Genomic DNA, 27,527 nt, shown 5'->3' with positions numbered 1-27,527 from the left:
CTGAGTAGAAGTAAATACACTGTTAAAAATTGTTGTAAAATTACAATCATATTACAAAACAAATAATAAGTAAAATTACAAATCAGTGTATAGCAATGCGAATAAAATACAATTCATGTAATTTTCCAACACCTGTCAGGAAATCTACTAAGATGTATTGTAATTTTATAATCTTCATGTATAAACCTAACACGTATTGTAATATTACAGAACTGTTGGTCAATTTTTAAGAAAAAGCTTTTTAATTTTGCAAACATTATTTGTGATCTGATTCGGCATAATTTTATGCAAAATCACAAAAAAATATTGTCATTTATATTACAATAATCTCATAAAAAATTTAAAAAGCTTTTTTTTATTTTTACAATTTTCATTGTAAAATTACACAGTGCAATGTAATGTTACCAGACAATTTTAATTATATTACACGAATTGTAATTCTACTTGACTGTTGTCCAATTTTAAAAACAATACTTTTCAGTTTTACAAAAATGAGACTGATGTATCAAAAAACAACAATGTCCTTCATATTTATTTTTACTAATTTTTAGTCTATGGTTGTTTATTTGTAATAATAAATTCGAGGCATCATTTATCTTTTATAAATTTTAATATTACGCTCAAACGATCATTTCGAAATCAATATATTTAAATGAGCATATGTTAGATTTTAATTTTTATAATATTCAATGAATTATAAATAATGTAAAAGTTAGTTATTTTCTATCAATAAACAGCATCAAATAACACAAATAATGTAAATAATAAATAATAAGCCGTAAAGCTCAATCACCACATAGGATTAGCTTATAAGAATAATAAGATGTTGAATCACCTATCGGTCATACGGCGTAGGGTGTTAGGTAACGGTCTGACAAGCGCGCGGCTTACGTTCGATTCTTAGTTAGGGTAAATATTATTTTCAGAGTTTTAAATCTTTCTTCTTTATTATTTCAATTGAAGTAAAATTCAAGGAAAGTATTGTAATTTTACAAACTTGGCTAATCTAAAAATATTTGTAAAATTACAAAACCGTTTTGTAAAATTAGTAATTTCAGAGAGCTATGTATGTTTTGTAATATTACTATACCCGATTGTAATTTTAAATAAATGTTTTGCCTATTAGCTTCCAATACATTTCTTGTAAAATTACAATAGAAATTTTTAACAGTGTAAGTTTGTAAAATTACATTACTTCTTTTGAATTTTACTTGAATTGAAATAATAAAATAGAAAGATTTGATTTAATATTTTTTTTCATTTTATTTTTATGCAGCGCTGACAAGGTTTTGCATCTTACATCGATCTCATTTTTACAACTCTGATGGTATAATGTGAAAATAATATTTACCCTAACTAAGAATCGAACGCGAGCCTCGCGCTTGTCAGACCGATACCTAACACCCTACGCCGTATGACCGATAGCTGATTTAACATCTTATTATTCTTATAAGCTAATCCTATGAGGTGATTGAGCTTTATGGCTTATTATTTATTATTTACATTATTTGTGTTATTGATGGTGTTTATTGATGGAAAGTAACTAACTTTTACATTATTTTTAATTCATTGAATATTATAAAAATTAAAGTCTAACATATACTCATTGAAATATATTGATTTCGAAATGATCGTTTGAGCGTAATATTAAAATTTATAAAAGATAAATGATGCCTCGAATTTATTGTTACAAATAAACAACCATAGACTAAAAATTAGTAAAAATAAATATGAAGGACATTGTTGTTTTTTGACACATCAGTCTCATTTTTGTAAAACTGAAAAGTATTGTTTTTAAAATTGGAAAACAGTAAAGTAGAATTACAATTCGTGTAATATAATTAAAATTGTCTGGTAACATTACATTGCACTGTGTAATTTTACAATGAAAATTGTAAAAATAAAAAAAAGCTTTTTAAATTTTTTATGAGATTATTGTAATATAAATTACAATATTTTTTTTGTGATTTTACATACAATTATGTCGAATCAAATAACAAAAAATGTTTGCAAAATTAGAAAGCTTCTTCTTAAAAATTGACGAATGGTTCTGTAATATTACAATGCGTGTTAGGTTTATACAAGAAGATTGTAAAATTACAATCCATCTTAGTAGATTTCCTGACGGCTGTTGAAAAATTACATAAATTGTATTTTATTTCGCATTGCTATACACGGAAAAAAATCCTATGAAAAATTACTATAGTAACATCGTAATCCAGGACTAGACTTTCAGTATCTCCATTTTTACGATGCTGCCGTCTACAGAATACAATTTGAATTATTGAAAATTACGATGTTATTTAGTAAATTTTTTTTCCGTAAGAGCAAGTGAATAAGGACGCATACTATATGTTTTAATAAAAGAGAGACAGAGTCTAGTAGTTTGCGACGCCACCACCGAAAGATGACCAACTACTGTATCGAGGGTCTTATTATGTGACTGAACAGAAACTTTAGATATTCCCTCCGATAGCGTGAGGGGATAAACCTTGGACTTGAGGCGGAGAGGACACCGGGTTCGATTCCTGGATGATGCAGAATTATTTTTTCGGTGACCTTAACTTCTTTCTAATTTGAGTGATAGAAATTTACGATGTTGCATCGTATAAATTACGATGTTTGAGTTCTGGTCCGGCACTGCAATGTCCTACACTAAAAATTACGATGTTTTCATTGTAATTTTTCATACAATTTTCTTTCCGTGTACACTGATTTGTAATTTTACTCATTATTTGTTTTGTAATATGATTGTAATTTGACAAAAATTTCTAACAGTGTACAAATATTTTTCGGATTTATCATCGAACAGATAATCCGTAATGACAAAACAATTAGTCAAGCTTTTGGTACAGCTAGTTGACACATTAGATTGTGTGTGTTAAGTCTGTTGGTGTGCGGTGTAGTGTGAATGCCGCTTCTGTACTGACAGTCACACGCGGGATCTGCGAGTGATTAATAATCATCGTCGTTACCACACCTCGCCGGTATCAGTCGTCTTCCGGTTGCTGGTTTATGCTTAAATCCATCCACAATTATTATTGCTTGGCTGTTTGCTGATACACCAATCATCACCATCAACATCAACATATTTATATATTATTATAATTATAATTATCATAATTATAATAATAATAATGCAATGAACTATTACAAAAAAAAATTTTAATATGTGCAGAGCTGGGGTCGATCATAGGGATGAATTATTCGGTGGTGTCTCGTGCACTCTGGTGCGCTGGTGGTACTACAGCATGCGTCGTTGTCTGGTGGCTCCTCTTGGACCCTCTGCCGTTGACAATGTCATCCATAATGTTTGTCCGGTCCATGTCATCGCACCACTGCTGTACTCATACTCCGAGCCGCATTTTTATATATTAATTTTTATATTTTTTTGTTACCTGCCCGAGACATCTTTGCTTTTTCTTTTTTAAACAATTTATCTTTTTTTTTTTATCATGTGACGAATTTTATAAGGGGGATACATTTTTTTAATAGTTTAAATATTTGTTACTACCTTAAGGTAAAATTTATAAATTTAAGAAAAATTATAGATTTAATAATGAAAATTGTAACTTATTGAGCTATATCACTGGGAATTTTTATACAATTAGTTATGCAGTTATTCGAGGATACTTACATAAAAATAATTATTTTTCATATTGCTGATTTTATTAGCTGGAGAAAAAATATTAATAATTATTTAAAAAGAAAGTACAATAAGGTAAATTGATAATTACCTGAACTTTAAAATTAAATCGCCAAAATTTAGTTATCAATGCTTTTGAATCTATTTGGGAAAATCTCGTTAAATTTTTATTTTAATAAAAATAAAAAATTTTTCAAACACCCACAACTTTGGAACTAATTGACCGATTTGCCCCGTTTTCAAACTTGACCGAGATTTTCGTTCATAGAATAAATGTATTGAGTTTCATCGAGTTCCGTCAAAAATTGCGGCCGTAATCGTGCTTACAAGCCCGGTTCTATCACATATATATAAACTTTTTAGCTGACGCTATTTTTCGGTGAAACTCGACAAAATAAAACATATAGCATAATTTTATGTAAATTCCAACATCAGTACCTCTGCAACAGATTTATAAAGAAATCTACCTAAGACTAATCAACGAATTTTCTTAAAATTCAATGTATAAGCTCTAAATATTATTATTTATCATACAGAAGGCTTGATTTATTAATTCTATTGAATAAACAATTTTAAATATTCCAAATAAATGGTATTTTTACTCAAGCGCTGTCTAATATCGATGAAAATCTGATGAATTTTATAAATATTTAATATATAAAAATATATTTAAGGTCGTTAAATATGAGATATTAGATATAATTATTTAAATTATAATAAAATTACAATGTTTGCAGTACTAGGAATTTTTAAAGAATTAGTAATACAGTAGTTATTCGAAGATACTCACATAAAAATAATTATTTTTCATATTGCTGATTTTATGAGCTGGAGAAAAAATATTAATAATTATTTAAAAAGAAAGTACAATAAGGTAAATTGATAATTACCTGAACTTTAAAATTAAATCGCCAAAATTTAGTTATCAATGCTTTTGAATTTATTTGGGAAAATCTCGTTAAATTTTTATTTTAATAAAAATGAAAAAATTTTTCAAACACCCACAACTTTGGAACTAATTGACCGATTTGCCCCGTTTTCAAACTCGACCGAGATTTTCGTTCATAGAATAAATGTATTGAGTTTCATCGAGTTCCGTCAAAAATTGCGGCCGTAATCGTGCTTACAAGCCCGGTTCTATCACATATATATAAACTTTTTAGCTGACGCTATTTTTCGGTGAAACTCAACAAAATAAAACATATAGCAAAATTTTATGTAAATTCCAACATGAGTACCTCTGCAACAGATTTATAAAGAAATCTACCTAAGACTAATCAACGAATTTTCTTAAAATTCAATGTATAAGCTCTAAATATTATTATTTATCATACAGAATGCTTGATTTATTAATTCTATTGAATAAACAATTTTAAATATTCCAAATAAATGGTATTGTTAGTCAGACGCTGTCTATAGCATAATATATTACATTTCTTTTGGCGGAATTTATGGAAAATTTAGATATTTTCCAAGAATTATTTTTAAAAATTTCGTTTATAGTTTTCTAATAATCATTTTTAAAAATCACCAACTAAATTTTAGGATTATTTTCAACAAATTACCTTTAAAAAAAAATTCCACCGAGTTTTTATGAATTTGTTAAAATTATAAAATTGTCAGATCATTTAAAACTTGTGATATGAAAACTAACGATTTAATGTAACTAATCATTGGAATCTTAATTTTTAGGCCACACTGAGAGAAAAATCTGGTTCTCTGAACTAGCAAAATCTAGTTAAATAGCGTCGCCACTATTTAATTGAAGTTCTTATACCTAAAATAATAAATTATATTGAACCCCAATAGATAATTACTTAAACTATTTTTAGTTAAATATGGGCTTAATAGTAATCTTTATTAACTTTAACTCAGAAAACAGAAAAAATAATTGTTACAGCCCGAACCGGGAATCGAACCCGGATCTTTTGGTTGCGCACCAACGGCTCGGACAGTTAAGCTATCTTCGTCGTCTGTAACAACCTTTAGTCACCTAATTATTATCTTAACACGATAATAGAAAAATATTTATTTAAATACAGTCCATGTAACTATTTATCAATAGTTACTTAAACTAATGCATAGTTCGAGTAACTACAAAAAAAAAAAAAAAACGTTTAGAAATATTTTAATCATGACGTTATAATTCAGCTAACTATCAATATTTCTTTCAGTGTAAATGTCGATCAAAATAGAAAAAAATGGAGGAAGAAAAAGAAGAATGGAAATAAAAATGTAATGTATTGTTGCTATGGCAACATGTTGATAGTTCCCAATGGTCACGTGGCTTGTCGGAGAATGGAGAAATCCAGCTGTAAACCAGGAAAATCCAAGCCGACGGCTTATCCCCCGGTGGCGCTCAAACTAATGCAGCAATAAACATGCATCTACGTGAAACACGAGGCTGGATGTTGAATAAAGAGACCTTAAACTCTAAACTCTAGACTGGATGTCTTCTATACATATCAGACTAGATTACATGCGCGGAAAGTGAAAAATTATTTTTAATAAAAATTTTATTATTGTTCGTAGATTTCAAAGATTGCTATTACATTTCTCATGACGGATTTATGGAAAATTTAGATATTTTCCGAGTCTAATTAAGAAAATACCTTTTAATTAGAAAGTTTATGTATTTTTTAGTGGTTGACTGTGAATCTTACAATTGTTTAAATTGGGTATCTATAGTTACAAAACACTTAATAGATGTATTTGTACGAGATAATAAGGCTTGTAAGTACGATAGCATCGACAATTTTTATTAAATCGTAATTAAACTCAGTATACTTTTCTTTTGAGTGATTTTCCCCGGTAACATGTGCTTGAGCAAGATTTAGGTGACAGTGTCTTGAGCAAAACCCCTCGTTGCAAGTGTCTTTTTCTACATATGGATCTTGCTCAAGTTCATGTAGAAACAACTGCTTCGAATTTAAATATAACTAACTCAAGACATCTTGTGCAAGAATATGAGACAAGTCTAATGCAAGGTGCATTGAAAAACTTTCTGACGGATTTTTTGAATCAGAAACTCACAATAGACACTTACCCATGACTTTCTAAAGCATTTGTCTTACCCATTTCTAAAGCATTTGTCAACCAAAAACTAACAGCAAATCTTGAAGCGTGACTTGCTCAAGATTTGCTCAAGATGCATCATGCATTATATATTTTATAGCACTTTTTCCCCTCCACTACTTGAAGATGTATTGATTCAGTGGTGCTCATTTTAAAATAATTTTGTCTTGATCGATAAAACAGTAGGTCTATACTCTAAAAGGTTAAGCTGAATGAGATCCACTGATCCTATAGTAAATATAGGAGGGGTAGAATGATGCGAACGGTTATTCGAAAATATTTGATCTTGAGCAGATCTTGAGCAAATCTTGCACAAGTATATTCAGCAAGCTCCTGGTGTCAGTCTTCCTCAAGAATTGATATGGTTAGTTTATCGATAAGCAACTTCAGATTTTCTCAATTTTATTACACAATTGTTGAGCTATAATCTGGCCGAAAGTTCTTGTACAAGGCTTGTTTAAGACTTGTCAATTGAATTTGCTACAAGTATCTTGAGCAAAAACCCTAATTGCTAGTGTCTTTTTCTACATACGGGTCTTGCTCAAGTTCATGTAGAAAGAACTGGTTCAAGATTTATATATAACTAGCTCAAGACATCTTGTGCAAGAATATGAGACAAGTCTAATGCAAGGTGCATTGAAAAACTTTCTGACGGATTTTTTGAATCAGAAACTCATAACAGACACTTACCCATGACTTGCTCAAGATTTGCTCAAGATCCGTAATTCTCAGTAATTTGTTCATTTCTAAAGCATTTGTCAACCAAAAACCAACAGCAAATGTTGAAGCGTGACTTGCTCAAGATTTGCTCAAGATGCATCATGCATTATATATTTTATAGCACTTTTTCCCCTCCACTACTTGAAGATGTATTGATTCAGTGGTACTCATTTTAAAGTAATTTTGTCTTGATCGATAAAACAGTAGGTCTATACTCTAAAAGGTTAAGCTGAATGAGATCCACTGATCCTATAGTAAATATAGGAGGGGTAGAATGATGCGAACAGTCATTCGAAAACATTTGATCTTGAGCAGATCTTGAGCAAATCTTGCACAAGTATATTCAGCATGCTCCTGGTGTCAGTCTTCCTCAAGAATTGATATGGTTAGTTTATCGATAAGCAACTTCAGATTTTCTCAATTTTATTACACAATTCTTGAGCTATAATCTGGCCGAAAGTTCTTGTACAAGGCTTGTTTAAGACTTGTCAATTGAATTTGCTACAAGTATCTTGAGCAAAAACCCTAATTGCTAGTGTCTTTTTCTACATACGGGTCTTGCTCAAGTTCATGTAGAAAGAACTGGTTCAAGATTTATATATAACTAGCTCAAGACATCTTGTGCAAGAATATGAGACAAGTCTAATGCAAGGTGCATTGAAAAACTTTCTGACGGATTTTTTGAATCAGAAACTCGCAACAGACACTTACCCATGACTTGCTCAAGATTTTCTCAAGATCCGTAATTCTCAGTAATTTGTTCATTTCTAAAGCATTTGTCTACCAAAAACTAACAGCAAATGTTGAAGCGTGACTTGCTCAAGATTTGCTCAAGATGCATCATGCATTATATATATTATAGCACTTTTTCCCCTCCACTACTTGAAGATGTATTGATTCAGTGGTACTCATTTTAAAGTAATTTTGTCTTGATCGATAAAACAGTAGGTCTATACTCTAAAAGGTTAAGCTGAATGAGATCCACTGATCCTATAGTAAATATAGAAGGGGTAGAATGATGCAAACGGTCATTCCAAAACATTTGATCTTGAGCAGATCTTGAGCAAGTCTTGCACAAGTATATTCAGCATGTTGGTGTCAGTCTTTCTCAAGAATTGATATCGTTAGACCGATAAGCATCTTCAGATTTTCTCAATTTTCTTACACAACTGTTGAGCTATAATCTGGCCTATCCTTTACAAGACTTGTCAATTGAATTTGCTACAAGTATCTGGAGCAAGACCCATAGGTAGAAAGAGACATTAACCATCGAAATTGAGACCAGACTTGCTCAAGCCTTGAAAAAGATTGCTATAATAGCTATTATCACTTTTATGCATTCTCTGTTACATATTTAATATTAAAATATAAAAATAACCTATCATACATTATATTTTTCAGGCCTTGTAATAAACTCGAGTCGTTAAATCCCTCTATTTATAGAGAATAGAGATGAAATGATGATGATGATGATGATAGTGGTAGTGAACATCGAGTGACAGATAAGCCGTTTACCGCCATACTACGATCATCGTACTGATGCGAGTGTTATTGCCTGGAAACTTGATAACAGCAGCATCAGCAACGCGTGATATACTTTATTAACCTAAACATAGACAAGTAACAAGTACTAATACTGTTGATACAAGTCTAAAGTATAATTAACTATTTCAGAAATGGAATTGGCTTAAAAAGAATAAAAAAATTGCAAGACTTGGAATTGCAACAGGTGCAAAGAAAATTGAGTCTCCAAGAGATCTCTTCTTGAGAAGTACTAACTGGAAGTAGTTAGAAGTAGGGGCAAAGAAACTAAAACGAAAAATAAACCTGGGGTATTTATTCCCTCAGTACATAGAGAATCTAACAAGTACGTCTCTCAGAGTCTCATTATATCGTGCAAGTTTTCCAGCTCGTTTGTTTCTTCAACATTTATTCTTCCATGGTTCAAATTTGACCGAATAAATAATTGACCAATGACTTTTGGATAATAACTTTTGGAGGAATGCGTGGAATATATGGAACTTCTCCATGCATATGAAATACCTCGTAGATCAGAAGGATATTCTTATGTCCTGATACACAGTTGAGGAATTTGTTCGCGGATAGTGTCAGCTAATTTACGAGCCAATTAATTCGCGTGAGAATCACCACCGGGAATACCCTACTGCTTATATATTCTCCAGAGCATTGACCAACTTTGCTGGAATTTAATATTGTGGTTTAATGGTTGTGTTATTATGGTGAATATCAATCTAAGTGTGTTTTTAGAGGAAAAGATAATTAGGAATTGTCGAAGTGTTTAAATTTTTGGCATCTGAAATGGAAGTTCATTTGAAATTTATTAGAAGAATATGATGGATATTTTTCTGAATAGAATATTGAATTTAGAAAGTGACAGAAAACATAAAAAAGTAGATTTTAAAGTTACAAATACAATAATGGTGAGAATATAATTGAAATTTTAATTTTTAAAGACAATTTTTTAGAATTTTGTAAAGAAGGAATCTTACTCAGTGGAACTTTTTTCGGTTATCGAAAAAATAATTCGGACAGCCCAGACCAGGACTCGAACCTGGATCATTTGGTTGCGCGTCAAATACTTTACTAGTTAAGCTATTGTGTTTTTTACGTGGGGATGGTATGAGATCTCATACTGAAATATTGTGGTGAAAAAAAAAAAAAATAAATAAAAAATTGAATAAAAAAATTAGAAAAACGGTAGACCCTAAAGGCCATCCGTGCGACTTCCCGCTAATTCCATTCCTAGGTGCATAAAACTGCACTAATGATGTTTTTGAGCTCTTCTAGCTCAAAAATATAATTTATGTCTTATTTTAAGCTCTTCCAGCTTAAAAATATAGCTTTTCTATGCTTTTGAGCTCGGGGAGCTCAAAAGTCTGATCGAAGTTTCATACACGGTGAGAAATTTCTGTAGAAATTTACTATGCATACATAATAAGACTGAACCTTAATGACTCAATTCAAAATATTACCATAAAAATTTAAGAATATCATATTGTACCAATCAATATTTACTAGGGACCATAGTAAATTTGACCATGCAACTGTTACATAAACATATATAAAAAATTTTCGTAAACTGACAGAACAAAAACTGTTAGTGTGCTTAAAACTTTTCATTATAGTTCCATAGTAAAATTTCTGTTGCTCAGTCGACAATAAAAATTTATAAAAAAGTTTCACATTTAGTCACGTGTACTCGGTTTAAATTTAAAATTGTGACTATGAAATTTTCAAATGTCCCATAGTAAACGTATGCGCGTCAGTCGCGACGCGCGCTCTTTCATTTTTTCGTGCTGCTTTGTTTTGTCAACATAAGTCTACAGACGCTATCAGTAGTGGTTAACCCTTCGTTGGTCGCGCTTCACTGCCCGCCTTCATTGGTCGCGTGGTTAGGGAATCGCCGCAATGTTAATTTTCTTACAGTGTTGCCAAGTATACTTTTAAGTAAGCGCGGTAAAATTTGAGTTGGTATGAAATAAAAATTAATAATTAGCGCAATAGAACAATGAAATCAAATGGATGATGAAAGTTCCTCATAAATTAATATTTTTTTTATTGAAAAATTACATTTTATAACATTCACATATAATTAAGAATTGTACATAAGAACACATAATAAGAACAGAAATTATATATATTAAGAATTATTACTTAAGAATAATGACTTGAAACAGTAGTAATATTATTATTCTTGTGATCCAATCCACGTAATGATATTTATTTATTTATATTTATATTTATATTTATTTATTTATATTTTTATTTTTATATTAAAATTACTTACAATAACATTGCACAAATAAATTAAATAAATAACTTTATGGGACATGCGCATAACAACTATAACAGCTGATGACGGCCATATTGTTTTTATTTATTCAAGTTTCATATAATTGGCAATGCTGCGAATAAAATTTCATGGTCGGGTTTGGTCGCGCTTACGGGGAATTGCCGCGATTCCATGTTCTTACGACATTTATTATTTAATATCTAATTAATAAAAATACCTACAACTTTAAAAACTGTTTAGGTGCATGCTAAATGAATTGAAGAAGGAATAGCTAAATTTTTTAAGGCTGGAAAAAATTATTTTTTTTTTTATAACGAATTGAAAAAAAAAAGCGGGGAATCGCTCATAGCGCGACCAACGAAGGGTTAACGGTGTTATGAAAATTGCAATAAACATTAAGTTTTAAATAAATATTAGTTTATAAATCCATCAACACATGAATAGTTAATGAAAATTTGTAAGATTCATAAATAATAAAATATTTAATAATTTACCGTGAAAAATTAAAATGAAAACAAACATTTGATGGTTAACCTGCAACCGACACTTCTAATAATAATAAAAAATAATTTAAAAGTTATATATTGTGTTTATAATTATTCATAATAAAATTAACTGCCAAAATAAATCCTACGTTCATTGTTAAAAATGAAAAAAAAAATAAAAAAAACTATATTTTAAAAAAATATTTTTAAAAATTATTGCAAACAAAAAAAATCTTGTTTGGTTTGATATTTTTTTTGATTGCTAAAAACATTTTTTACTCTAAAATTTTTTATTTTTTACAAACGTTTTCTTATTTTTTTTGCTATAGTACATTCGGAAATTTAAATTATTGCATATTTCATTTTACTATGGTACATTTCAATTTCTACCATTTACTATGTCTGATTTCATTTGTTTCGGAAATTACTATGGGCCATTGTAAAATTTTATTCTGAGTCAATAAGGTTCACTAGTAATATGCACCATTGTAATATCTAAAATCCATGCAGAATAAAAAATAATGGAAATTTCTCACCGTGTAGAACTATATTTTTTAAATTTTCAAACCGCACTAACTTTTGAATGAATCAACTGATTTTCACGCGGTTGGCAGCATTTGACGCAATTTTTTTAATTTCATGAAGAATCTTCAAGTTTGAATTGATAAAACTAGGAAATTTGGAGTAATTCCAAAAAAACATTTTTTTTGGTTTTCTGTCGTTCATGATATCTCTTGAACGAATTGACCAATTTTGACCAACTTGACGGCGATCGACGTAATTTTTTCATGCTAATAGCTGATTAGTTTTTGAAATTGATCAGTGCATCCGTTTAAAAGCTATTCCAAAAAATGTCGGAGTTATGTTAAAAAAACACTTGTTTCCAAATATTTTATCGAGGATATCTCTCGAACCAATCAACCGATTTCTACGTTTTTGGAGGCAATCGACGCGGTTTTTTAACCTCTAAAAATTATACTGTATTATCAAAAAAGATCCGAGAAGAAATGACGAAGTTATGTCAAAAAAATACTTTTTTCGGTTTTCTTTCGTTCACGATATCTCTCGAACGAATCAACCGATTTTGACCGGATTAGCGACGATCGGCGTGGTTTTTCAAGCTTAAGGGCAGATTAGTTTTTGAAGTTGATCGATAGAGCCGTTTAAAAATTCCAAAAAAACCACTTTCAAAAAAAATTTTTTTCTCATTTTTTTTTGAGATTTTTTAAAATTTCTCAAAATCTATCGGTCCGAATCGGTTCAAATTCTTAGGAAATCTAAGTTTGAGGGAACTCTTTAGAACGCCGTTTAGTAGATTCCGATCGGTTTAGTCGTTCAAAAGTTATAAGTGAGTCACATAGTCACACACACACACACACACAGACACACACACACACACACACACACACACACACACACACACACACACACACACACACACACACACACACACACACACACAATTTAATAATAATAATAATTATAATAGTAATGACAATTTGAAAAATTTTGTTATTATTATTATTATTATTATTATTTTTACTATTATTATAATTATTATTTTTAGTGTAATAATTCTAAAGTTATATACCAACAAATGAACTTATTCAATAGCCTTTTAGTAATGGTATAGTAGGTGTAGTGAAGAAAGAAATCTAAAAAAGATATTGAACAGGAGAACAATGCCGCGTGGCCTGAATTTAAAATTCAAAGAAAAAAAAACAATAATAATAATAACAACAACAATATCCCAAACGAAATACAAATTTCTGAAGTCAAAAAAAAAATGGTTAAGAAGAAATGAGTATCGTTGAATAAAAAAAAAAAAAAAAAAAAAAAAAAAAAAAAAATATTCAACAATACCGTTATTTGGAACAAGAGGACAAGTACAGGATTTTCTCGCGATTACATTGAAAATGAGTATACAAAAGAACACGATAATATTCCGAAGTAAAATCTAGATTATAATTACAATAATCGATTCGCAGTTGATTAAATAACAATATTCAAAGTTTTAAAACTGAGACGTCAACGCCTGAGGGTTATTTTTTATCATTTTTTTGCTGGAGCTGGAGAGATCTTTATTCTTTAACGAAAACGCATCGTTAAAGCTGGAAGGGCCGGAAAAGCTTGCAACGCCGGTCATTGTCTGGCCATTAGCGTGTTCCCCTCATCACCACTCATCTCTATGTGTATACATATATACTGCTGCTCTTTTTATCCCCCGTTTTGCTATCGCGAAACTTTTTCTCCAGTTTGCAATAACGATTCAGAGAATATCCGCGATAAGAGTCGCTAAATCGCATCCTGTATCATCATCATCGATTTTAATTGTAAATCCAAAAATTTATAATTAAGATTATCCAGGCGAAGTAGTCAAATTTTTAAAACTTCTAAAAAATTAGTAAAGAGGCATTCCATAGTGACTGGTGGGATATTTGACTCTGGAATCCCATCAATTACCCATATAGCAATTTTTTTCAAAGCTTGAGCAAATCTGGTCTCAATTTCGATAGTTAGTGTATTTTTTTACCTATGGGTCTTGCTCCACATACTTGTAACAAATTCAATTGACAAGTCTTGAACAAGACTTGTACAAGAATTTTTGGCCAGATTATAGCTGAACAATTGTGTAAGAAAATTGAGAAAATCTGAAGATGCTTAACGATAAACTAACTATATCAATTTTTGAGAAAGACTGACACCGGAAGCATGTTGAATATACTTGTGCAAGACTTGCTCAAGATCAAATGTTTTCGAATGACCGTTCGCATCATTCTACCCCTCCTATATTTACTATAGTATCAGTGGATCTTATTCAGCTTAACCTTTTAGAGTATAGACCTACTGTTTTATCAGTGGAGGGGAAAAAGTGCTATAAAATATATAATGTATGATGCATCTTGAGCAAATCTTGAGCAATTCACGCTTCAAGATTTGCTGTTAGTTTTTGGTTGACAAATGCTTTAGAAATGAACAAATTACTGAGAATTACGGATCTTGAGCAAATCTTGAGCAAGTCATGGGTAAGTGTCTGTTGCGAGTTTCTGATTCGAAAAATCCGTCTGCGAGTTTTTCAATGCACCTTGCATTAGACTTGTCTCATAATCTTGCACAAGATGTCTTGAGCTAGTTATATATAAATCTTGAATCAGTTCTTTTTGCTTGAACTTGAGCAAGACCCATATGTAGAAAAAGATACTTGCTACTAAGGGTTTTGCTCAAGACACTGGCACCTAAATCTTGCTCAAGCACAAGTTACCTGGGTAACTATGTCAATTCTTGAGAAAGATTGACACCGGAAGCATGCTGAATATACTTGTGCAAGACTTGCTCAAGATCTGCTCAAGATCAAATGTTTTCGAATGACCGTTTGCATCATTCTACCCCTCCTATATTTACTATAGTATCAGTGGATCTCATTCAGCTTAACCTTTTAGAGTATAGACCTACTGCTTTATCGATCAAGACAAAATTATTTTAAAATGAGCACCACTGAATCAATACATCTTCAAGTAGTGGAGGGGAAAAAGTGCTATAACATATATAATGCATGATGCATCTTGAGCAAATCTTGAGCAAGTCACGCTTCAAGATTTGCTGTTAGTTTTTGGTTGACAATTGCTTTAGAAATGAACAAATTACTGAGAATTACGGATCTTGAGCAAATCTTGAGCAAGTCATGGGTAAGTGTCTGTTGCGAGTTTCTGATTCGAAAAATCCGTCTGCGAGTTTTTCAATGCCCCTTGCATTAGACTTGTCTTATAATCTTGCACAAGATGTCTTGAGCTAGTTATATATAAATCTTGAACCAGTTCTTTTTGCTTGAACTTGAGCAAGACCCATATGTAGAAAAAGATACTTGCTACTAAGGGTTTTGCTCAAGACACTGGCACCTAAATCTTGCTCAAGCACAAGTTACCTGGGTAACTATGTCAATTCTTGAGAAAGATTGACACCGGAAGCATGCTGAATATACTTGTGCAAGACTTGCTCAAGATCTGCTCAAGATCAAATGTTTTCGAATGACCGTTTGCATCATTCTACCCCTCCTATATTTACTATAGTATCAGTGGATCTCATTCAGCTTAACCTTTTAGAGTATAGACCTACTGCTCTATCGATCAAGACAAAATTATTTTAAAATGAGCACCACTGAATCAATACATCTTCAAGTAGTGGAGGGGAAAAAGTGCTATAAAATATATAATGCATGATGCATCTTGAGCAAATCTTGAGCAAGTCACGCTTCAAGATTTGCTGTTAGTTTTTGGTTGACAATTGCTTTAGAAATGAACAAATTACTGAGAATTACGAATCTTGAGCAAATCTTGAGCAAGTCATGGGTAAGTGTCTGTTGTGAGTTTCTGATTCAAAAAATCCGTCAAAAAGTTTTTCAATGCACTTTGCATTAGACTTGTCTCATATTCTTGCACAAGATGTCTTGAGCTAGTTATATGGGTGATTCTTTGTAAGGACGTCTTAAATCTGTACAAAACTGTCCGACCAAATTATTTTTGATTTTATAAGGAAAAAAAATTAACAAGGGCTACAAAACTATCAGCTTAATCATAATAATTTATTTATTTAATTAATAATTTATTTATTTATTTCTTAAACAGCCAAATTAATTTTTGTTTTTTCGATATTTGCGTGTCTTTTGCCATATAACATCACAAGGGACTGTTGGCCAGGGGACTGTTTTTTTTTATCAAATTGAGAAAAATCAAGCAAACTATTTCAATGCATTCAACTTTTCAAGTTCTCAATGAATGTTTACATTAATTAGAATAATATTAAAACTTATTGATCCAATTTTATGAATAAATTATAAATAAAAATAGTTGCCAGGGGACTGAGTTTTCAAGTGGCCCAGACACATATTTCTAGCACAAACGGTGCTTTGACACTAAATAAAATGCCGATAAGCGCTAACAGCCCTATGGTTATTAACTCAAGGCTAGTTAGATCTTTATAAACCTTCCAAAAGGTAAAATAACACGCTGGATTTTTTATTTTTGGCTTTGAACTTCTGGCAGGGGACTGTTCTTAAAACGTCCGGGACAAACTTTGGTTTAATGAATTTAATGAAACAAATTAATTTTCGGTACTTTTTATTGAAGAAGATTGTTAGTTAACTAATTAAGTTTATAAACATTATGGACCAAATTATATATTATGGACGAATAACTTAAAATTTAATCTCAAAGTTTTAATTTTGGGAATGGGACGCCCGGGGGACTGTTATTTCGGTGGTTTACCAATTTATAGCAAAAAAACCAAAATTTGTTTCATTTTAGTTTTCAATGCTTCAAATAGAAATGTTGTTTTACTTTGGTAATAAATTTTTTTTAGTAACAAAATAACAATTTTTCTAATAAAAAAATGCCTGGGACAGTAAAAAACATCCTTACAGAGAATCACCCATATATTAAATGCTCCTAAACATAAATAAATTTAAAGGTTAGGGAACTCTTGCGGTGTTGTCAAGTTTATACCGGTAATTCAGAGTGCTATATTTTTTATTAATCAATTAAATGTTAATAATTATTTAATAAGTAAATTTATCGGAAATTTCCTCAAAAATATTATTAATTAATTTAAAAATGAATTTTAAGATAAAAATATTTCTTCCTAGTATTTTTTCAAGACATTCTTTACACTAGAAGGGTACTTGGATCTCCTTAAATCCACCGGTTGCAACAAAATATATTATAATCTACGCGCATGCGTAGTATTATACACTACTCCGCAAGAATGTCCCTGTTACACCCTCGCAAATTCACGTGCTGCCCTCTTTGCACCCTCTTTGTCTCCGTCTCTCCCTTGAGCTTGCAATGTGCATGTATGTATATGTTTCTAAACTAGTGATAGTGTCTGTTTGTCGTTATGTTCGGGCTTCCTCGCGAGTTATGCCAACCAACTTGTTCAGTTACTCTGCTCGAGCGCGATCTGAACACACACGCGCTATATAAATATTATGTATGTACATATAATACATAAATATATAGTAAATACATACTGTATTTGTTATTATTGTCCTGCATCTGTAATATTTCTTCTTCAGGATAACTTGTTTTGTTCTCAATTGTGATTTGGGATGACCACGTGCTTTTAATTTAATTTTGTGCATTATTTACCTGTGAACTTTATTTGTCTTTTGGATAATATTTAATAATATTTAATAATATTTAATATCGTGAAAATTTTACATATCTTCTATTGTTTTGGGAAGTCTATGCAATATTAGAGTGCGTTAATGTGAAAAGATTGGAAATTTATATTGATTTTTAGGTATGTATTATTTGAAATTTAAAAATAAATATTGCAGTGACTTATAAACTATAAATAAATGAAATTTTTTTTACTTTTGTTAAATTGCACTGTACTTTCTTAAATATTGACGTTTTTAAAGATATAAGGTCATCGCGATGTTACACTCATCAAGAGCTTTCATTTGAGTACCCACATGCATTTTTCATATATTTTTCATATATTCATATATATAATATATATTTTAAAGATATAAGCTCATTTTGATGATACACTCATCAAGAGCTTTCATTTGAGTACCCACATGCATTTTTCATATATTTTTCATATATTCATATATATAATATATATAAATATATAAAATATATGAAAAATTGATGTGGGTATTCAAATGAAAGGTCTTGATGAGTGTAATGTTGGGGTGAGCTTATTTCTTTAAAAATGTCAATAGTTTACAAGATACAAGGTCATTTCTTAATTAATGAAAATTAACTTAGCATATATTTAATAATTTTTTAAAATTTTTAACAAAAAAATAATGGCAAAAAATATTTTTAAAAATAAAAAAATGCAGTTTTTTTATAAATAATTTTTTTTTTAATTTAACAAAATATTAAATTTTGATATATATATATATATATATATATATATATATATATATATATATATATATATATATATATATAATACGTATTTTAAAGATATAAGCTCATCCTGATGTTACACTCATTAAGAGCTTTCATTTAAGTACCCACATGCACTTTTGATATATTTTTCATATATATATAAATATATATATATATATATATATATATATATATATGCTATATATATATATATATATATATATAAATATATGAAAAATTGATGTGGGTATTCAAATGAAAGGTTTCGATGAGTGCAATGTCAGGATGAGCTTATATCTTTAAAAATGTCAATAGTTCACAAGATACATGGTCATTTCTTAATTATGCATCTAGACATATTTTCTAATGCAGCTAAAATACTTATCATGATAAATTGACTATTGATAAGAATGATATGATAAAATTACAAAATTCATTTTTCAGGATTAATTTAAATTAATAATTAATGAATAGCAATTACTTCATAATTATTTTTAATTTTTTAAATAAATTTTTTTTCGCCTGATTAATATGGAAATTTATGTAGGATTCTACCTTGGATTCCTATATAGTAATCCATATGGGAATCTATCTGAAAACGCCATGTGGGAATCCATCTGGGAATCCAGGCTGGTTTCCCATATGGATTTTTTTGATAGGGCTATCAAAAAAATCCACATGAGTTTATATGAGAATCCACATAGGAAAGTATGGATTCGTATAAGAACTCATAGGAGTCCACATAGGAAGTATGAATTCCTATAGGAATCCACATAGGAACCTGTGGATACATGGATTCCTATATGGGCAATCCACATAGGCAATATGAATTTCTGTAGGAATCTACATAGAAACCTGTGGGTTGATGGATTCCTGTATGGGAAATCCACATCGGAAGTATGGATTCCTATAGTGAATTTATATAAGTGGAATAAACATAGACCTTGTAAGAACGTGACTTAGGCCAGTGAGTAGCGTAGAATACTGTCAACCATGAGGTACCGGGTTCAAGTCCATCCGACGCCAGCAGTTTTTTCATTAGATAAAATTACACAATCCGTTTTTCAGAATTTATCTCAATTAATAATTAATTAATAGCAATTACTTCATAAATATTTTTAATTTTTTAAATAAATTTTTTTTCGCCTGATTAATATGGGAATCTATGTAGGATCCTACCCTGGATTCCTATATAGGAAACCATATGGGAATCTATCCAAAACCGCCATGTGGGAATCCAGGCTGGTTTCCCATATGGATTTTTTGAGCATGCTCAAAAATGAGATAAGGTAAAAGCCCCAATTATTGACACTATAAAAGACAAAGTTATGATTTGATTTTTTTTAAGCAATCAAATATTAATATCGTTGAATTTTGTTTGTGGTAATGTCTCAAGTAATGTTTTTACAAATCAATTTCTTTTTTTAAAATGATAATCACTGATATTTACTAATTAATTTTAAATAATTAAGTAGAGTATCCGGATACACCAATTATTGACCGGTTAAAAAACTGATTGATCTAATTATTGACATACCTTAGCCCCAATTATTGACACTTATATTGCTTATGTCTAGAATCATCAGCTTATTCTTATTTATCGAAACTTATTATTAAGTAATCAATATTATTAAAGTTTATTAATAATAATTTCCATAAATGATTAATTACTACTAAAAATATAAAAAATAATTTATTGAATCAAAAGAGTTCAAACCCTTACAGTTAATTTTTTAGGTTAAAGTAAAAAAAAAGGCGTAATATGAGATTCAACTTAATAAAAATTATCAACTAGTTATTGACACCCATTATTTAAATATTATAAAGCTTACAATTAATTTCGATTATTCAATTTTATAAATTTTTCATATATTGTTAATTAAAAAAAAAAAAAAAGATCTTATAATTAGATGAAGAAATTAATTTAAACTCGGCATTTAAAAAAATTGCTTTTCTAACCAAAATTGTTAAGAAAGACGCTCGTAAGCTGGTTTGATAAACTGGAGCTCTTTTTTTTAATAATTAACATTTAATATTTTGAACCGAGTAATTTTTTTCAATTTTTTAATCAATTAGAATTTAATAAAAATTTATATAATAGTTTTTCTTATTATAGATAATTAAATATATTTAAAAATAATTGTGGCTTTTATCTTAGTTTACATTATTATTTTTAATCACTAAATCTTCTATAAATAATTCTCTTAGATAATTCGGCTCTCCAATAGATAACAATTTACAAAAATATCCAGCTAGAATAAAAATATGATTTCCCTCAAGCTTATTTTTATCAATTGTAAAGAAGAATAAGAAGCGCTTATCTCTTCACAGCTGTCTCATCGAATCTCTTCAGCAATCACATGCATTTAAGTACCTTCAAATAGTAGTACAGAAAGAAAATAAAAAGAACTTACCTTACCCGATTATATATTTTATTTTATATATTTATATCCTAAATGTAGATTGTCGCGGAAATGTTTTGGTACAAAAAGTATAAATAAATTGAGACAGAGAATGATTAGGGTGCTTTCTTAAGACGACACTCGTTCCGTTCCCGGGAGATCAACTCGTATCTCTTAACTTGTGAAAAGACGAATCGGTGGATTGGACACAACGTATATGTGTTTGCAAGTACCGAGACATGCAGTACAGATTTAGCCGACATCTGCTTTTCTTCATTTCTTCTCAGTTACTCTTCTTCTTTATTTAAAATTTAGATACAATTTTTGTTTTATCGGAAAATAATTGAAAAAAAAAAAAGTTGATGGAATTTTTAAGGTGAAATTTTGAAGGTAATGTTTGGATTTAAATTGTAAAAGAAAGGGAAGTAAGAGCGCCTGCGTCGAGTAATCGAACTAATCGAATATGAAGGAGAGCGTAGTATATTATGAGGGTTAAAGTTACTTCCAGAGAAGTACGCATCGATAACTATTAACTCGTCGAGTCCTTGAGAGCTGGGTTTTTATTAATTATAATGGAAAACTTTTAAACTTTGCTTATTTTTTTGGTTTAGTTTATAAAAAAGAAGCGGATCATAGAATTAATTATGAATTGTAAAATTATGAAGCAAGTATTATTGCATGTTTGCATTGAAGATGATAAAGAAAGATAAAGAAAGAAGCGACTTATTTATAGGGTAAAGCTTTCAAATATTGACCCCTCTGGTAAAAATTTCTATTGTAATTTTACAAGAAATGTATTGGAAGCTAATAGGCAAAACGTTTATTTAAAATAACAATCGGGTATAGTAATATTACAAAACATATATAGATGTAAGGTTACTAATTTTACAAATATTTTTAGATTAGCTAAGTTTGTAAAATTACAATACTTTCCTTGAATTTTACTTTAATTGAAATAATAAAAAAAATAGATTTGATTTATTATTTGTTGTCATTTTATTTTTTTGAAGCGCTGACTAGATTTTGCATCTTACATAGACTCAATTTTTACAACTCTGATGATATAATGTGAAAATAATATTTACCCTAACTAAGAATCGAACGCGAGCCGCGCGCTTGTCAGATCGATACCTAACGCTCTACGCCGCACGACCGATAGGTGATTTAATATCTTATTATTCTTAAAAGCTAATCCTATGTGGTGATTGAGCTTTACGTCTTATAATTTATTATTTACATTATTTGTGTTATTTGATGCTGTTTATTGATGGAAAATAACTAACTTTTACATTATTTATAATTCATTGAATATTATAAAAATTAAAGTCTAACATAGACTCATTAAAATATATTGATTTTGAAATGATCGTTTGAGCGTAATATTAAAATTTATAAAAGATAAATGATGCCTCGAATTTATTATTACAAACAAACAACCATAGACTAAAAATTAGTAAAAATAAATATGAAGGACATTGTTGTTTTTTGATACATCAGTCTCATTTTTGTAAAACTGAAAAGTATCATTTTTAAAATTGAAAAACAGTAAAGTAGAATTACAATTCGTGTAATATAATTAAAATTGTCTGGTAACATTACATTGCACTGGGTAATTTTACAGTGAAAATTGTAAAAATAAAAAAAAGCTTTTTAAATTTTTTATGAGATTATTGTAATATAAATGACAATATTTTTATGTGATTTTACATACAATTATGCCGAATCAAATGAAAAATAATGTTTGCAAAATTAAAAAGTTTTTTCCCAAAAATTGACCAACGGTTCTGTAATATTACAATGCGTGTTAGGTTTATACATAAAGATTGTAAAATTACAATACATCTTAGTAGATTTCCTGATAAGTGTTGGAAAATTACATGAATTGTATTTTATTCGCATTGCTATACACTGATTTGTAACTTTACTTATTATTTGTTTTGTAATATAATTTTAATTTCACGAAAGTTTTTAACAGTGTGCAGTTTAGATAAAATGAATATTATTTGTAAATTATTGGAGTTTAGCTAAAACAAGTGTTCTCTTATAGTTTTAAAAAACTATAATACTTTTGTTTATAAAATATATAAAAATAAAAATATAATTGTAATAATTAACGTTAAAGCCGATAGCTCAGAATATTCACCATTGCTTACTAAATACTGACCGTGTAGGCTCTAAATACTGACTAGTAGTATTATCCTTACAAAACTTATAAATAACTTTTATTTTAAATCTACAATAGTACGTTTGTTTTTTTAAATCTTTAAATCTATATAAGTTTTTTAGTAATTAAACAAATCCTTGTTAAATATTATATTAATCTGATTAAATAAATAGTAGTATATAACTTTGGGAAAAGATATTTAATAGTAGTACGATTGAATGATATTTAAATGAATGCCTAAAAAGCTCTCTAATATTAGGTAGATTCGATTATTTAAAAAGATATATTATTTACCAGACCTATTATTTTAATTATTAACATCATTTTAGTAGCTTTAATTTTTAATAATTAATCTTTGATATTTTATTATTTTTCCAAATACTTATTGATTATAAAGTTATTGAATATAAAATTATTAACGTACCAAAGACAAGGTTAAATTATAATTTTCACAATTTTATCAGTACCTTTTTTTTATCATAAAAATTCCGTATATTTCTTTGCAAATTTTTATTTCAAGTATAATTAAAAACTTACAACCTGCAGTGTTGTGACTGCCGAGAATTAATGATTATAAATAAAAAAACTGACTTAATGATTTTTTGAATAATCATACACTTAGTTTGGGTACTTTTGAAATAAATTTCAAAAATAATAGAGCTATCACAGGATCAATTGAAAATAATTTAATAGACAATTGTGACGGAACAAAATTATAGAACCAACAAACTATTAAAAACTCCTCTAAAAACTTTACATAGAAAATTGACTACTGAAGAATATATAAAACCGAAAGGCACTAATTCTTATCAAGACCTTTCTGATGATACCAAATTAAACTATAAAAATTCCTTTTAAAATAATAATATCCTCGTCACAAAATTTTCCTTATTCTCTTAATTATTGAAATCATAAATATCGCTGAAAAAATATCAAAACCAATTTACGATAAAGATATACCCGTTACTAAATTTTTCTTAGTCTCTTAATTATATAAATTAATTTTTGACATATAACCACATTCACATCTACAAAATAAAATAAATAAATATAATGACGTTAATCGCGAAATTCTAATCTATTTATAACTACTTCGAAAACTTATCATAATAAATGAACTATTTTAGAAAAGGAAATGAAGCATTGAAAAGGTACTAATTCAGATCTCGACCTTTCCAATTAACTAAACTTAATTTAAAAAACTTATTTTATCCTAAATACGCCACAAATAAAATTTTCCTTATTCTCTTAATTGTATAGATAATCTAAAATAAATTAACAATTTTAAACACTTATTAAATAAAATTAAACATTTAAACCTTCCCGGTTTTATAAAAGTTTTTTAAACTCTCTGTAAGATGGCGTTGTGCACCGGATCCAGAACTACGTCACTCTCCCGCCAAAATTCAAATTTGAAACATAATTTCTAATTTAAAACTTACCTGGACAATTATTATGTTCTTGAGCTTTTCAATTATACTAAATTTTATTTAAAAAACTTATTTTATCCTAAGTACGCCACAGATAAAATTTTCCTTATTTTCTTAATTGTATAGATAATCTAAAAATTTTAATTAAACAAAAATTCCGTATATATTTCTGCGCAAATCTAAGTATAAAATAAAATCCTTTTATTTTTTTGCTACCTGGTGAATATTTTCTTTTGCAAAAAATTTTTCGTTGATTTTCAATACCAACAATGGACAGCAAAAATAAAAGTTGTGAAAAAGAAACTTTGTGAACGAAAAGTGTGTCGTCTATTGTCGCGAACATTCATATCAGAAAACAGAAAACAGCAATCATAATAATTCAAGTATAGACAACTGAACTTACGTTCAGTAAATGTGAAAGGAAAATTTTTTGTTAAAAAAAATGGAGCAAGGTTCACAATAACACTCTGCGTGATGATGTGAACCATCAAGAGCAATGGACAACATGTACTAAGTGTCACGATATTTCACTGGGAAATGTGGGAATCAAAATTTAACTACTATACTCTCCCACTAGAGCCTGACAGGAGCCTGGCGTTGTACATTTATCGTCAGCATCTCTCTCTGTCGGTAGTAATGTGAACAGACCGCAATAATATGACAGCAAGGGCTGTGAAGAGAATCCTTGTGTCAAAACAGCCGTCTTTCCCCGCTTATGATAAAGAGTTTATTCTCTGATTTTATTAAATAATGCTTAATAATAAAAGAGAAATTTTAAAGCACTTTGAGGATAATAATAGCCTCGGAAGGGTAAAAGAAATAAGAGGAGAAAAGGAATGGATGTAAACGAGAAGGTTATGATGTGCGACGTGTCGCGATTAACGACCCACAGCCGGAGGAATAAACCACCAGTCCTCGATTATTATCAACCCTAGTCGCTATCGAATTTCGATAAATGTCCGCTGCATATCGTCCGACCTAGGTGCAAATAAAACAGATCGCTTTGACCAATTATTGTGGATTTTTTTAGAAATATAGAGATATAGATTGGAGCTCCTTTGTTGCAATTTAAAGTAAGTTTTAGGTGTAAGCAGATTTGCGCTTAAAGTTCTTAACCGATCTTTATGACATTTTGTGAACTTATTCTATGAATCAATAACGAGATACAGTTTGAATATGAGCTAAATCCGCCAGTTAGTTTACGAGATATGGCTGTTTTAAATATTTATTTGATTTTAGAAAAATTTAAAATTTTTTTACTAAGGTGAAAGCACCGATTATTGACACTATAAGAGACATGAAGATTTCATTTTTTATAACATGATTTAAATTAAGATATGTGAACTATTGACATTTTTAAAGATATAAGCTCATCATGATTTTACACTCATCGTGACCTTTCATTTGAGTACCCACATCAATTTTTCATATATTTCATATGTTTATAAGTATTTTATATATATATATATATATATATATATATATATATATATATATATATATATATATATATATATATATATATATATATATATATATGAAAAATATATCAAAATGCATGTGGGTACTCAAATGAACGATCTTGATGAGCGTAACATCGGGATGAGCTTATATCTTTAAAAATGTCAATAGTTCACGAGATACAAGGTCGTTTCTTAATTAATGAAAATTAATTTAGCTATATTTAATAATTTCGAAAATTTATAACAAAATAATTTTCAAAACTGAAAAATGTAATCTTTTTAATATAATTTTTTTTTTAATCGAAAAAAAAAAATTCAATTTTGACATATTTTTCATATATACATATATATAATATATATTTTAAAGATATGAGCTCATTTCAATTTTACACTTATGAAGAGCTTTTATTTGAGTACCCACATGCATTTTTGATATATTTTTCATATATACATATATATAATATATATAAATATATGAAATATTTGAAAAACTGATGTAGGTACGCTAATGAAAAGTCTAGATGAGTGTAATGTCAGGATGAGCTTATATCTTTAAAAATTTCAATAGTTCACAAGATACAAGGTCATTTCTTTATTAATGAAAATTATTTTGGCATGCATTTAATAATTTTAAAAAATTTATAACAAAAACATAATGTGAAAAATAAATTTTTTAAAATGGAAATATGCAATTTTTTTTAAAATAATTTTTTTTTCAAATTCAACAACATACTAAACACTGATATATTTTTCATATATACATATATGTAATATTTATAAATATATGAAATATATGAAAAATTGATGTGGGTATTTAAATGAAAGGTCTCGATGAGTGTAATCTCGGGATGAGCTTATATAATTAAAAATATCAATAGTTCACAAGATACAAGGTCATTTCTTAATTAATGAAAATTAATTTTGCATATATTTAATAATTTTTAAACATTCACAACAAATAAATGATGTCAAAAAAATTTTTAAAAATGAGAAAATGCAATTTTTTAAAAATAATTTTTTTTCAAATTTAATAACATATTAAATTTTGATATATTTTACATACATACATATATATAATATATATTTTAAAGATATAAGCTCATTTTGATGATACACTCATCAAGAGCTTTCATTTGAGTACCCACATGCTTTTTTGATATATTTTTCATATATACATATATATAATATATACAAATATATAAAATATATGAAAAATTGATGTGGGTACTCAAATGAAAGGTCTCAATAAGTGTAATGTCGGGGTGAGCTTATATCTTCAAAAATCTCAATAGTTCACAAGGTACAAGGCTATTTCTTAATTAATGAAAATTAATTTAGCATATATTAAATAATTTTTAAACATTTATAACAAAAAAATAATGACAAAAAAAAAATTTTTAAAAATGCAAATTTTTAAAAATAATTTTTT

The 27,527-nt window shown here is 28.8% G+C and overlaps 1 protein-coding gene and 1 long non-coding RNA gene across 2 annotated transcripts in view; both read left to right on the top strand.

Moving 5' to 3' along the window:
* The window catches only part of LOC123263646, a 342,430-nt gene that overhangs the window by 61,908 nt on the left and 252,995 nt on the right, over positions 1-27,527 (top strand). Inside the window, exon 2 of the long non-coding RNA XR_006509199.1 lies at positions 19,386-19,388. This is a non-coding gene — a long non-coding RNA (uncharacterized LOC123263646). The remainder of the gene's footprint in view (positions 1-19,385; positions 19,389-27,527) is intronic.
* Positions 17,681-27,527, top strand: part of LOC123263557 (RNA-binding protein Musashi homolog 2) — a 100,418-nt gene continuing 90,571 nt past the window's right edge. The window contains exon 1 of the mRNA XM_044726421.1: positions 17,681-18,034. The gene's annotated coding sequence lies outside the window, so the exon portion shown is untranslated. The remainder of the gene's footprint in view (positions 18,035-27,527) is intronic.

The sequence above is a fragment of the Cotesia glomerata genome, linkage group LG4 (assembly GCF_020080835.1).
Source record: "Cotesia glomerata isolate CgM1 linkage group LG4, MPM_Cglom_v2.3, whole genome shotgun sequence".
Taxonomy (NCBI): domain Eukaryota; kingdom Metazoa; phylum Arthropoda; class Insecta; order Hymenoptera; family Braconidae; genus Cotesia; species Cotesia glomerata.
This window is presented reverse-complemented; position numbering and strand designations above follow the sequence as displayed.